General features: G+C 47.4%; 1 protein-coding gene and 1 long non-coding RNA gene across 5 annotated transcripts in view; both read right to left on the reverse strand.

The window, feature by feature from the left end:
- PRKN (parkin RBR E3 ubiquitin protein ligase) overlaps positions 1–15,270 on the reverse strand; it is a 1,216,903-nt gene that overhangs the window by 75,164 nt on the left and 1,126,469 nt on the right. The gene's annotated exons all lie outside the window — the stretch shown is intronic.
- On the reverse strand, positions 332–13,194 carry LOC145519755 (uncharacterized). The gene is made up of 2 exons (XR_014063870.1): positions 10,308–13,194; positions 332–2,141 (listed from the first exon to the last, which is right to left on the reverse strand). It is a non-coding gene; the product is annotated as an uncharacterized LOC145519755 (long non-coding RNA).

Below are 15,270 nucleotides of genomic sequence, written 5' to 3' on the forward strand. Positions count from 1 at the left end.
TACTTTGGCCACCTCATGAGAAGGGTTGACTCATTGGAAAAGACCCTAATGCTGGGAAGGATTGGGGGCGGGAGGAGAAGGGGACGACAGAGGATGAGATGGTTGGATGGCATCACCGACTCGATGGACATGGGTTTGGGTAGACTCCGGGAGTTGGTGATGGACAGAGAGGCCTGGCGTGCTGCAATTCATGGGGTCGCAAAGAGTCAGACACAACTGAGCGACTGAACTGAACTGAACTGAAATCTATCAAAAGAGTAAGGTGTCTAAGCTCTACTTTTTGGCATGAAAAGTCAGCTCAGTGTATACAAACCTGTTTAAGTTGTTTTTCTTTTCTTTTTTTTGCCATGCCGTGTGTGGCTCATGGGATCCCAGTTCCCCAACCAGGGATTGAACTGGTACCCTTAACAGTGAAAGCGTGGAGTCCTAGCCACTGGACCGCTGGGGAAGTCCTTGTAGAAACCTCTCAGTGCTTACTTACATCACCGTGAAGTGACAGGACCTCCTCACTCTGCACCTCTGATCTGTGACCTATGTCTTGCTTTGAAACATCACTAACTATAGGGCTTGAGTGCAATGCCTCATGAACCACGACAAAGTGGCTTCTTAGTATCGGCTCAAAGGAAATGCCTTTCAGGCTGATGACAATGAACTGACTCGCAACAAGCAATTTCCAAACTCCTTTCTCCCCCAGTAATTTCCATTCCACTCAGGCGAGGTAGATCCTTCTCTTTCCATGTTCAGCAATCAGCACAGTTGCAAGGCAAGTACAACGTGTTTCTGTCAATCTGTGCTCCTTCTGAGTCATGCTCGGCATCATCACCGAGTTCTGGAATTTGCAAATCTGTAATTGCTTTTCAGACGACGAATTATGATGAGTTACGATGTCAACACAATTATGCCTACCTTGAAGAGCAGGGAAATGCAGCCAGAGCTAAAAAAGAATGCTTGGGCCCGGCGGGGCGGGTGGGACATGGCCTGGGGTGTGAGGGACAAACACTTCGGCCGGCCAAGGCTTCAGGTTCATTTGGTATTTCAAATAAATGGAACTTTAGAGGACTTTGAGGTGTAATTTTAAGATTAAGATTAATTTAATGCAAATCATATTTACATTAAACCTGTATAAGTAATTATATGTGTGTGTGCTCAGTTGCTAAGTCGTGTCCAACTCTTTGCGACCCTATGGAGCCCAGCAAGCTCCTCTGTCCCTGGGATTCTCCAGGCGAGAATACTGGAGTGGGTTGTCATTTTCTCCTCTAGGGGATCTTCCCAACCCAGGGATCGAACCTGGGTCTCTTGTGTCTCCTGCGTCTCCTGCATTGGCAGGAGGATTCTTTACCACTAGCGCCACCTGGGAAGCCCAAGTACATTATATCTGTCATTAAAAGGTCTTAATATCTGTGTTAACACATTCTCATAATTTTTAACACCAAGGAGAGTCAGAGTCATACCAACATTACAATATCTAAGAGTATGCTAGTAGTAATTAATTTTAGTGCATCATAAATATAGAAATGTGCTGCCATGATGAACAAGAAATAATATTAATACTGCTTATCATTTGGCAAAGGTGGAAAGAGGAGGTGGGAGGACTGGGCCAGCCCCACTCCGCTGGAGGAGGGCCCACACACTGTGTGCAGTGGTCTTCTGGGAGGTGAGTCCACAGTGCTGGGTGGCTTAATTCTAAGATGACATTCATTGTAAAGAGTATCTTCGATTTAATAATAGCTTGACTACAGAAGGAAAAAACACTGCCATCATAAATGTCCACATTCATTTAAAACATTTCCCTGATGTCCCTTAAATTCAGAAATGTTAAGGTATATAAAAATGTGATCTGTAGAACTGAGGAAACACTTGTGTGCAAAGCTTAAGAAACATGCATGTAGTTCCACCCTCAAACTTCCTCTTCTAGGAATTTTTCCTAGAGAAAACTCAGAAATGTAGCAAAAAGTAATCCACGGGAAAACTGTCACCATTATGAAAGATAAATTAAGATAAATATAAATAAAGCACGGCACAGTCTCATGAATGGATGTTTGCACGAGTGCTCAGTTGCAAAGTCGTATTTGACTCTTTGCAACCCCATGGACTCTAGCCTGCCAGGTTCCTCTGTCCATGGGATTCTCCAGGCAAGAATACTGTAGTGGGTTGCTGTTTCCTCCTCCAGGGGATCTTCCCGACCCAGGAATCGGACCTGCATCTCCCGTGTCTCCTGCACTGGCAGGTGGGTTCTTTACCAGTGTGCCGCCTGGAAAGCCCAAACAGATGTTTGGACCCCATTAAACTCAGCCTTAGATAAATGGAAGGCTGCTTGCGACACACCTATAAAGGGGAGAAAACTGCTAATCCAGCACATGGGAAGCCCAGGAAATGGGGAAGGGAACTGTATCCAAAACGGCACACCCTGCCCATTTCCAGACTGTCCCTGCACAGTTCACAAGCCCACAGCCCGTCTTGCAGAGGCAGGATGAGAAAAGACAGTTTTTCAAACATTGTGGTTATGTGCTTGAGAACACGCTCCAGAACTACGAGCATTTTGGACAGAAACTATTTCTCATACTCTGAAGCCATTGCGTGTTCTCTGATGTGCCAGGTTATAACGGCCACGTGGCTCCAGAGCAGGATCTTTAAGAATAAACGATGAAGCGGCGCTTGAACATGTGATGTGCTGAAACACAGAGAGATACACCGAAGGGGCAGAGACCCAGTGTATTTGGGGTGGCTCCTCTCCAAGGACATAGACAGCAAATTTTGTACTGAAAGCACTGCTCATTTCAAAGGAAAGTTGTCTGCTTGCTGGATGTTTTTAGATTGCCAGAAGGTTCAATGGAATCACGTAAGGCTGTCACTATAAAAATGAAAGCAAGCCCCAATCTTGGTATGTATTTCTGCGATAAACAGCAAACTGCGGAATAAGAATTTAAAGCCCTATTTGAAATCATGTGCTGCAAACCCAGGTCCCTTTCAAAGTCCGACCCCCATCAGCTTGCAGAGTTTGGGACCATCCTCATGAAACGCGCGTTTTCCATGACAGCTTGCTGTTCTCTCATTACCAACATCCTTACGGCTCCCTGAGATCAACAGAACTGCTCCGTATCTCCATAAATCTGAGAGGCAGGTCCATTCACACATCAAGTCTACCCGATCTTGCTTTTCAGCTGAGAAGCAGAATTGAAAAGGATTTCGGAGAGCATGGGAAACAGGAAGATTAAATTCTGTCATATGCATATCATGAACAAAAGTGGTAAGTTGGCACCGATGTCCACTTTGGTCTCGGTGTCAGGATGATAAAGGTCGCGGGTGCAGCCCTGGGCACAGCGGGGATCTGCTGGGTCAGCACCTCGGCGTCTCCAGGGCCACCTGCTTTAGGAGGGGCGCAGGCCCTGGGCATAGTGGATATCTGAAAGTGAGTGTGAGCAGGACAGGGCAGGTGTGTGAGGGGAGCGTGAGAGCAGGTAAGTAAGAGTGGGCATGTCTCACGAGGTGCGGTGTGTGCATGTGTCCGGAGACGTGCCTGTTTCAAGCGACCGTGTAAGCAGCACAAGGCCAGCGTGGCCCTCCTACCGTGGTAGGCGGCCTCTGTGTGCCCTGCGGCCTGCATCTGGAGGCGGCTGTCTCTGCCACTGCTCTGAGGCCCATTTCACCCACTGGACCTGGGTCTCTGCCAGCCCTTCGCTGACCGGAGGAGGCCTGTACCTGCCCTCAGCCATGAGCACCACACTCGGTCTTTCACTAAGACCGGGGTCCATGGACTGACTGTGACGGGGCTGCGAGTCTGAGCTTTCAGGCCCGCACAGCCCTCCCTCAACTCTGCCAGCTGCCTAAGGCCCTGTCCTGGGCGGATGCTTGGAGGGGCCCTGGGTCCCAGCTGGCCCGACCTCCAACAGCAAGGAGGCAGGGCGAGCATTCCCTACACCCTGGCTCTCACTCGCCATGGGTCACACGGACTGTTACGCGGAAGCAGACGGAGCTGGGGAGGACCATTCCATGGGACGGTGGGAGGACGTGGAGAGTCATGTGAGGGACAGAAGGAGTGACGTGTGAAAGACATCATCAGTTCTCATGACAATGGTATATGAAGAGTCTAGAGGTCAGTAGCACCAAGCACAGAAAATTAATCAGAGGACTGACAGAATGCTTAGCCCTCAGGAGGATTTCCCTTGCTCCCTGTAAGAAAAGCTATGACAAACTAGACAGTGTATTAAAAAGAAGAGACATCACTTTGCCAAAAAAGGCCTGTATAGTCAAAGCTATGGTTCTTCCAGTAGTCATGTATGGATGTGAGAGTTGGACCATAAAGAAAGCTGAGTGCCAAAGAATTGATGCTTTTGAACTGTGGTGTTGGAGAAGACTCTTGAGAGTCCCTTGGACTGCAAGGAGATCCAACCAGTCCATCCTAAAGGAAATCAGTCCTGAATATTCATTGGAAGGACTGATGCTGAAGCTGAAACTCCAACACTTTGGCCACTTGATGCAAAGAACTGACTCATTTGAAAAGACCCTGATGCTGGGAAGGATTAGGGGCAGGAGGAGAAGGGGACAACAGAGGATGAGATGGTTAGATAGCATCACTGACTCAATGGACATGAGCCTGAGTAAGCTCCAGGAGTTGGTGATGGATAGGGAAGCCTTGCATGCTGCAGTCCATGGGGTCACAAAGAGTTGGACGTGACTGAGTGACTGAACAACAACAAAGAAGGATTTGAGATTCCTTAAGACACACAGACAAACAAACCAAGTTATCTCCCACCCATAAGGATAAGAGGAAAGGCCATGGATGGCTTGATGATGTTTACAGATCCTGGGGTCCAGCAGGTAGGGTTCCCATCTGAAGCCATTCCCGCAAACAGAAAGAAGGCTGTCTACATACTGCCTCCTCTTAGCTGATTTTATTGTTCAGATCAATACGTTAATCCTGTAAGCAATAATATAAGCCCTTGCAGTTCTTGCAGGATATAAACCATTGCAGGATGCTTGTAAGCTCTCATTTCATTATGAGGCAAGATTTATTACCTCTATTTTTCCGATGGGACCCCAGAGACCCTGTGTCAGAGAGTCTGGAAGCCATGATGACAGGCATGACTGCAAAGGTAAATACAGGGGCTGTGTGGGAAGCCTCACATGGCATCAGCTTGTGGCCTGGGAATATGTGTATTCATTCATTCATTCAATGCATGCTTGCGTGTCCATGTGTGTGTGCTAAGTCGCTTCAGTCATGTCCGACTCTTTGTGACCTCATGGACTATAGTCCTTCAGGCTCCTCTGTCCATGGGATTCTCCAGGTAAGAACACTGGAGAGGGTTGCCATGCCCTCCTCCAGGGGATCTTCCTGATCCAGGGATTGAACCTGTGTATCTTATGTCTCTAGCACTGGCAGGCGGGTTCTTTACCACTAGCGCCACCTGGGAAGCTCTCAATGCATGCTTACTGAGCATCAACTCTTGTGTCCATTTCGGTGGTTTGTAACGGCTACACAAAGACATGCTAAGAGCCTGCCCTCTGGACTGCAACAGTCAGTACTCAATCCTACCGTCCACCGGACTAGAATATTGCAGGATTACGTTTCATTCTGGCAGCAGTTAATTAGGCTGCTGTGGAAACGGCATGGCCTTTCCAAACACCCAAACAGCACAGGAGCCACTGAGGAGCCTGCAGGGAGGAGGACTGTGCATTAGGGCAGCACGGCTGAGAACCCTGGACGGTGACCTCAGAAGCATGATCTGGTACATCTGTGCCAGACTCCCCATCACACACGTGTTCCCTGTCTCCTGGCCAGGGTCCCTGACCTCCTTCCTCTTTCCCCTGCCCAAGTTCGTTTCCTCTAGAAGAAAGGCCATTAACAATTCATATATATATATATTACAGAAAAGGGAATGACTGTTTCAGCAATTCATTAGCACATCAACACAGGTGAAGCGAATGAATGATAGCTGGCCCAGGGACATGGCCAGTTGGGGGTGGAGCCCCAGCTGGGAACAGTGCCGTGGGCAACAAAGGAAACAGGAGAGGAACAGATGCTCCTTGTCACAGATCACAGGAAAGATGGCTTCTCAATTTGCTTTGCAAAACTGTGAAACTCTTATTCTTAGATGTGATAAACAGCCACAAATGTGTGACCGCTGTCATTCACAAACAGATTCTGGAGCTAATTCAACTTTCATTTACAAGGAATAATATTTGAAAAAAACGAACAAACAAACAACAGGTAAATCTCAAAATTCCCCAAAAGGGGGACTCCTTTACCACATTCTCCCCAGGACGGGGTGGAGAGGGCAAGTGAGGACGGCTATGGATGGAATTTTAGTTTGTACTTCACTCCTTCTCCACTTCAAATGCCTCCCTGGTGCACAAGCTGTTCATTTTGCCTCCAAATGCTGTGAGAACCGGTGGAGACCGGGCACTAAGTTCTAGATCGCTGTGTGCAATTAGTGCAAGAGGCTCCTTTCAGCCTCTCTTATCACATGTCACAGCTGCGCACCCTGGGTGTCCTTTCTCCAGGAGGCTGAGACGATCTGCCTGCTGCACTCAGGGTTCTGTTCATCTGGGTAAGCAGCTAGTCTCTTTCATCTCTGGAGCTCAACCCTTGGTCCTGATATTTCCAGCTTCCGTGTAAACTGACCCGATGCCCATCCAAGTGTGCCCAGTGCCTGCGGTCTTCCTGGACAGCTGTCCACAGCTTCTACTCCCAACACAGCGGAAGGCAAAACCATTCTGGAACATCCTCCTATCTCTCACTGGAAGTATCAACTTCATGTGAAAATCTCATTTACAGGCTTCCCTGGTGGCTCAGACGGTAAAGAATCTGTCTGCAGTGCGGGAGACTTGGGTTCGATCCCTGGGTCGGGAAGATCCCCTGGAGGAGGGCATGGCACCCCATCCCAGTATTCTTTCCTAGAGAATTCCATGGACAGAGGAGCCTGGTGGGCTACAGTCCATGGGGTCACAAAGAGTCGGACATGACTGAGCGACTAACTTCCACTTTCTCATTTAGAAGGCTAGCTAAATAATTATTATTATCAACTTTTGGCTTTTTGGCTGAAACTTGTTTAAAAACTAGAAAAAGTCAGGCCACTTGGGTTTAATTCTCCTGCTGAGTGGCGCTCTCCTCAGCACCTTGGATCGGTCTTCCAAGTGAAGCAGGAGGCCCACACCCCTTGAGAGGAGATGGCCTGGCCCAAGAGGGCAGTGTCTGCAGAGTAGGACTGTGTGGGGTCCCGCTGGGGGAAGAGTCTTCAGTTGTCTGAGACTGTGTTATGCTTGGGCCGTGAGCAGATGCGCTTCCATTATCTTGTCATCCACGGGAAATTAAACTCTTTTTCAAAAGGTGCTGGGCACATAAGCAATTCCCTCTCTTCTGCCAGAACATGGCTGGAGCTCCTCTGAGCCTTCCTGTGGTCAGCGAGCTGCTGTCACCGTGTCACCTGCTTTACATCCTGGCAGGTGCAACTCGACTGACAGTGAGTATGTAAAGAACACGCTGGGGTCAGAAGGCAAGACCTGTGGTCGAACTGCAGGACACTGGGCCTCGGTAAAAACCTGGGGGAGCATGACTAACCAACTCGCTAGCACATGCCCCAAAGGGTCCAGGTAAGGAGTCCTAAGTGAGACCCACTCAGCGTCAGAACCATCCTCCTGGACTCTCACCGCAACTGTTCCTTTAGGTGGGTTTGCTTGTTTTTTTCCTTAAACTCATTTTACAGATGTAGGGAACTGAGACTCAGAGATTCCGAACCTTTGGAAGATCGTACCGCTGGCAACTGCTTTAGCTCAGGCGTGCATCTGAGTTTGAATGGCTCCCTCGTAACGATGGTGACCATCTTCACGTTTACCGAGTGGTGATGACAGCACTCGCTGTGCCCGACTCTGCGCATGAGCAGTCCGAGCGCATCCTCAAACCCAGGCTCTGATTCCCTCCAGCCGCGCCGCGGGGGAACCTCGGGCGCCTGGAGGCGCTTTCCCTCTTCTCTCACAGCCTCACTTAATCCCTGGGAAATCCCTGCCTCCCTTCAGATGTGAACCCTGGGGCAGTGTCTCCTAGAGCCTGCTGCGTGGACATCCCCGTGCTCCAGACGGGATCTCCCAAATGCTACCTGACACCACTTTTGCTGACTTCCCCGTGACTCTGCATTTATCCTAGGAAAAGCCGAACATCCTGAGCAGGTCAGTTCAGTTCAATTCAGTTCAGTAGCTCAGTCGTGTCCGACTCTTTGCGACCCCATGGACTGCAGTATGCCAGGCCTCCCTGTCCATCACCAACTCCTGGAGCTTACTCAAACTCATGTCCATCCAGTCGGTGATGCCATCCAACCATCTCATCCTCTGTGCTCCCCTTCTCCTCCTGCCTTCAATCTTCCCCAGCATCAGGGTCTTTTCAAATGAGTCAGTTCTTCATATCAGGTGGCCAAACTATTGGGACTTTCAGCTTCAGCATCAGTCCTTCTAATGAATATTCAGGACTGATTTCCCCTGCCCATTTCCCTCCTCCCTCATTGTCTGCTTGATTCACACTGCTCGGGCTCTTCTAGAACATGCAGCAGGATGTGGTCCAGCTGTTCCTTGGGCTTGGAACCCCCTGGGGTCCTCAGAGACCCATGCATAGAACGCACTCCCTGCATTGTCTCTGCTCACCTCCCTGTGTCCCTGATCAAACCCACCCTCTCACAACAGTCACCCTGACCACCTGCTCTGTGCTGAAACTCACCTTTCTGGAAACGTCCCACCTTAAGGGGGGCTGCTCCCTCCCCCTCCTGCCCCATTTCCTTTCCCATAGTGATCAGCAGGCCCTCATTCAGGGGCAGCACGCTACCCTATGACATCTAATTGGTCCACAGGCACACCCGGTCACGTGTGTTTTGTCCACGCCCGCTTTCACGCTGCAGCCTCGGAGACCCCTGGCCTTCAGAGTCCACAGTGTGTCCTGTCTGATGTAAACTGGTGCAGCCACTGTGGAAAACAATGGGGAGGGGACTTCAAAAAATGAAAAACAGAACTACGATATGACCCGGCAATTCCACTCCTGGGTCAGTTCAGTTCAGTCGCTCAGTCTTGTCTGACTCTTTGCGACTGGGTATGTATTCGGAGAAGGCAATGGCACCCCACTCCAGTACTCTTGCCTAGAAAATCCCATGGACGGAGGAGCCTGGTAGGCTACAGTCCATGGGGTCGCTAAGAGTCGGACACGACTGAGCGACTTCACTTTCACTTTTCCCTTTCATGCGCTGGAGAAGGAAATGGCAACCCACTCCAGTATTCTTGCCTGGAGAATCCTAGGGACGGCGGAGCCTGGTGGGCTGCCGTCCACGGGGTCGCACAGAGTCGGACACGACTGAAGCGACTTAGCAGCAGCAGCAGCAGCAGCATGTATTGGGAAGGGCTTCCCTTGTGGCTCAGCTGGTAAAGAATCTGCCTGCAGTGAGGGAAACCTGGGTTTGATCGCTGCGTTGGAAGATCCCCTGGAGAAGGGAAAGGCTACCCACTGGAGAATTCTGTACATGGACTGCATAGTTCATGGGGTTGCAAAGAGTCAGACATGACTGAGTGACTTTCACTATCACTTCACATATTGGGAAAAAAGAAAAACACTGATTTGAAAAGAGACACACACCCAATGTTCACAGCAGTGTTATTTACAATCACAAGATATGGAGCGACCTAGGTGTCCCTCAGTGGATGACTGGAATAAGAAGATGTGGAATATGTACGCAACAGAATATTACTCAGCCATAAAAAGAATGAAACACTGCCATTTGTAGCAACGTGGATGGACCTAGAGAATATTATGCTTAGTGAAATACGTCAGACAGAAAAAGACAAATCCTACATGCTATCACTTGGGCTGCCCTCGTGGCTCAGCGGAAAAGAATCGCCTGCAAGGCAGGAGCCGCAGGAGTCACAGTTTCCATCCCTGGGTCTGGAAGATCCCCTGGAGGAGGGCATGGCAACCCACTGCAGTAGTCTTGCCTGGGGAATCCCAGGGACAGAGGAGCCTGGTGGGCTACAGTCCATGGGGTCACAGCGAGTCAGACATGACTGAAGTGACGTAGCATGCACGTGCTATCACTGCTGTGTGGGATCTAAAAAATAATACAGGTGAATGTATATACAAAACAGAAACAGACTCACAGACACAGAAAATGAATGTGGTTACCCAAGGGGAGCTGGGGGCACAAATTAAGGGTATGGGACTGACAGATACAAATTACCATACACAAGACACATAAGCAACAAGGATATACTGTATAATACAAGGAATTATACCAAATATCTTATAATAACCTATAATGGAATAAAATCGGCAAAGATACTGAATCACCACGCTGTACACCTGAAACAAACACAGTATTGTATATCAAGTATACTTCAATAAAAAAAAAATATTTCCTGCCTAGTGCTAACAGTGGAGAAGGAAATGGCAACCCACTCCAGTGTTCTTGCCTGGAGAATCCCAGGGACGGAGGAGCCTGGTGGGCTGCTGTCTATGGGGTCGCATGGAGTTGGACACGACTGAAGCAACTTAGCAGCAGCAGCAGCCACGTAAATAAGTAAGGGAAGAGAAAAAGAATCCACATTTGTTCCTCACCAGGACTTGGGCTGGGGGTGACACACCTACTGTTTGCTATAATCATCGTAAGAGTCCCGCAAGTCACATCGCTTCCAGATGAGAAAATTTGGATTAAAGGACTTTCACAGCGTGTGGGAGACTGGGGTTGTAAATTACTCACTTGTCCCCTCCTTAGTCCCAGAGTCAATGACCCACGCCCCGCAGCAGTGACACTGGGGAGCTGCAGGCTGACTTCAGGACCCAGGGGGGCCCGAACCCCTGGCCCAGCCGTGCTCTCCCCCTGCTCCATGCCCCCCGGGATGCTGTCACAGCCCGGCTCTCCTACTGTGAGCTCAGTGGCATCGTCCCTGGACTTACTCTAACCAAAGCTTCCAGGATGAGCTGAGCTGCATGTTAAGCGGACAACACCATCTAGAAAAGGCATCACTTCATCTCAATAAAAATATTTACATAACAAAGTTACAGAGAGGTGAAATTTACTTTGGAAATATTAATATGCAATGAGCTAGACAAATAGTGTGTTTGGAGCGATCTCTGCCAGTCTGTCATATCCACGTAAAGCAGAGAAACAGGTGACTCAAGCCAGACGTTTTTACTTGGCACTTGAACTAAATCACTTTGAGCAGCTCTTGTCAGCCTATTTTTATGGGAAAAAACCACAGTTTTGGAGGAGAAAAGGGAACTCTTCATACCAGAGTAAATTTGTCTATATTCATGGAACTGTCTGTACGTGGTTTGATTTTTGCTTTTAAACTCCAGTGTTGGCTCTTTGGTCTCTGAAATCAAAACATTCGACATTATTTTTGGGTTCATATACAGGCAAGTGGGCTTCCCAGGTGGCTCAGTGGGCAAAGAATCTGCCTGCAGTGCAGGAGACACAGGCAGATTCGAGTTTAATATCTGGGTTGGGCAGATCCCTGGAGGAGGGTATGACAACCCACTCAAGTATTCTTGCCTGGAGAATCCCATGGACAAAGGAACCTGGTAGGCTACAGTCCATAGAGTCACCAAGACACGACCGAAGCAACTGAGCATGCATGCATACAAACAGGCAAGTGTGAGCGGTAGCTCTTCTCGGTAAATAAATATTCTCATCATAAACCAGTAGGTGGCACTGTTCACTTATCATAGATCCTACTGGCGAGCCAAGGCAATTGCTAAAATAACAAGCATGTTTTCTGGAAATAAAATAACCAGTAAGAGCTGGGAAAGGATTATTTTCTTTCACAGGTGTCTCCAAATCAAAGCTGAAGCATGAACAACAATTCACTCTTTGTATGGCCTCCCACATAGTATTTTCTTCTAAAACTTTAGCACCGTTGCAAGAATTCCTTCTAAGCCAGGTTTGTACTGCAGATCCAACTGCCTGACCCCATAAACATTTAGTGGTTGATTCTGCTTATAAAGTACATTGGCATTTTCAGATATAGGCAATGGAGTTTTCTAGTATTTCAGTGTGAATCAGAAAATGATACCTACTGTTGCCTACTTGGAAACACAAAAAACAATCACAGGTACTTAGAATCCTTTGGCCGCCTGATGTAAAGAGCAGACTTGTCGGAAAAGACCCTGATGCTGGGAAAGATTGAAGGCAGGAGGAGAAGAGGGATGACAGAGATGAGATGGTTGGATGGCATCACGGACTCGATGGACATGATTTTGAAAAACTCTGGGAAACAGTGAAGAACGGGGAACCTTGGCATGTTGCAGTTCATGGGGTTGCAAAGAGTTGGACATGACTTAGCGACAGAACAACAATATCTTAGAAATGAAACATTAAGGCAAGTCTCTAAAAATATCTTAATTGCTGACACATCATTTACACCAGGGGTATAGAATTATATATTCACACAGTCAGTGCTCAATAAATATGTATGTAATGAAAAAGAATAACAGTGATCCTTTATGAGCATAATGCTTTGGACATGGAGCCATATGCTTTGTACCCATGTCTCAATTAGTCCCCTCTTTAAGAGACCTATTTTTGGGCTTCCCAGGTGGTGCAGTGGTGAAGAATCCACCTGCCAATGCCCGAGACACAAGAGATGTGAGTTTGATCCCTGGGTTGAGAAGATACCCTGGAGAAGGAAATGGCAACCCATTCCAGTATTCTTGCCTGGGAAATGCCATGGACGGAGGAGCCTGGTGGGCTACCGTCCAGCAAAGAGTCAGACACGACTTAGTGACTAAACAGCAACAAGGGGGCTTTCAGAAATCTGAAGTCTTAGGCAGAAAATAGATGGAATAAAGAGATGGCCAAATGGCCTTCCCTTGGGAAGTGAGGGTGGATTAGCAATATTTATCCAAGTCCAAGGACAAGAGAGGAGTCTCCCTGTGTACCACCAGAGGGAGTGCAATAGAAGAGTCTGGAAGGGAGTGGGGTTTCACCCCTGCACTGAACCACGAGGACAGCTACCCTTGTTGTACACTGTGCTAGGCGCTGGGCCTTATGTTTTTTCTATTTTACCACCCTAAGTAACGTGCGATAGTATTTGTGATTTTCCTGAACCCTACTGAGTTTGCTTCTCCGAAATGCCTATTCTTTGCTAGCTTTCATTTTGCACCTGAACCATTGAAGACAGTGACTGGAGAAAGCAACACGCATAGAGAAAGAAGTGCCTTTACTTTGGGTCTTTGGGTGACGATGAAACAAAATAGGTGGAAATCCATCCGGATGAGCCTTTACTCTGCAGGTAGCCCTGGGGAAGTTGAGGGCTCTCTTACACCACAAGCAGGAATGTCAAGGCATTACTCACTGCTATTTTGAATCAATACTCACATGGGCACTTAAGTGTTCACTTAAACACACGGAATTCTCGACATATATGAAGATACTTCAAATAGCAAAAGGAATCAATCCTTTCTAAACAACGAACTAGTAGGTGTAGAATTTCTATCCAAAACTTGCAGAAAAGTGGTCAGAAGAGAGTCCCGTATTGGCAGTTATGCCTGGAGTTTAGCCACTTTCTGGGTCATAACCAATGCCCTGAGCCCATGCAGTAATTACGTTCACTCGAAATTAAGGATCAGCATGAGGGTGCTTAGAGAGTACTTTGTAAGTTCTACAGATGACATTCCCTTTTCCTTAACAAAGGAACATGGAAGACCTTTGAGATCACAGGAGAAGGCTACATTTACCTCTCGGTCCTGCTTCCAAAGCTGGTTGCTGTAAGTTGTTCTACAGGAATCATATCAAATAATCAGAAAAAAAGTGAAAGGTGCATGAAATTAACATCAGAATAATTTATGTGCAGGGTCTACACAGAACAAATCACACAAAGAGTAGAGAAGTGAGCTAACATTTGAAGTACGTTTTCTGAAATTACAGAAGATTTGGTTTATTCTAGATTCAATATATTAGTTAGATTTAATATCAGAGGTGGTGAAAAGATTTTTGTTATATTCTCAGCCAAAAGAGTGGATATGATAATGGACAAAGAATTCGAATTTAGTGAATTTTAGAAGTAAAGAGTTTTGATAAAAAAGAATGACAGATTCTTTGGACTCTTAATATAGGGCTCCATTAATAGATGGCACTATGGAAATATATACAGTGAAGATAAATGCTTTTAGGGTTTACTACAAGAAATCATTTGTGATAACTAGTGAGGGATCCACAGCAAAGATAATAAGCAACGATTCTAACTTATTTCAGCAGTTGGAGGCAAAAACAATAGCAACCCAAAACAAAAAAAACAGGAAAACAAAAATAAAAGTAAAATTCCAAGAATGCTAACTTTATGCCTTTCTCCTTTCTTTATTGGACTAATATTTGTATTCTTCTATGTAGTTCTTCTGTTAATTCTCCATTTTCTTGTTTCTTTATTCCTTTCTCTATATTCAAAGAATTAAGGCAAAGGAAGAAATTTAAGGAGAAGAAGGGAAGAAAGAAGGAAAAAAAAATGTCCTGGAGGCAAATGACATATTTTTAGATTGGCTCCTTCCTCTAGACGGGTAATTTCCACATGAGGAGTCATGCTCTGGCCTTGTGTTCCAGACGTCCATAAATAAATGGGGACAATGCCAGCGACGGCCCTCTTTCAGTGTAGCGGGCATCAGCTGCCACATCACTCACAGCCCGTGGACCAAAATACGAGAAGCTGGGCATGCGATCAGACATTTTGTTTGTGGCTTTTAGAAAGCATTTATATTTCCTATAAATCCACTCACTTCTCAGTATTGTATTAAGTGAAAAACGCACTGACAACGGAAGACCTCGATCCATCAAGAGCAGCAGTACTCTCAGGACGGCCCTGACAGCTGCAATGGGCTCGGGAACATCAGCATCCTCAATTTATCACAGCCGGGCATGGGTCTGGCTTGCCTTCCTCATCTGGGAAGGTGTGGTTGCCAAATGCACAGCGGGGCCTCGGGGTCCGTTTTTCTCGTCCAGCATCTGAAGGGTCGTCCTCACACCCTCACTTCGCTGTCCCACGGGCAGGGTGTCAGCATCGAGTGCAGAAGAGCTGAGAGATGCTGTGGGACCCCCAGGTCACTTGTGAGTAGGGAGGTGAGGACTCCGCTTTAGTCATGTAGTGTAACCTTCTGAGCTTTACTTGGGAAACCTTCTACACTTAGGCTTCCTAGGTGGTGCTAGTGGTCAAGAAAGTGAAAGTGAAAGTCACTCAGTTGTGTCTGACTCTTCGCAACCCCATGGACTATACCGTCCATGGAATTCTCTAGGCCAGGATACTGGAGTGGGTAGC

This window comes from Giraffa tippelskirchi, chromosome 9 (genome assembly GCF_054371585.1).
Source record: "Giraffa tippelskirchi isolate mGirTip1 chromosome 9, T2T-mGirTip1v1.2.pri, whole genome shotgun sequence".
Lineage (NCBI taxonomy): Eukaryota > Metazoa > Chordata > Mammalia > Artiodactyla > Giraffidae > Giraffa > Giraffa tippelskirchi.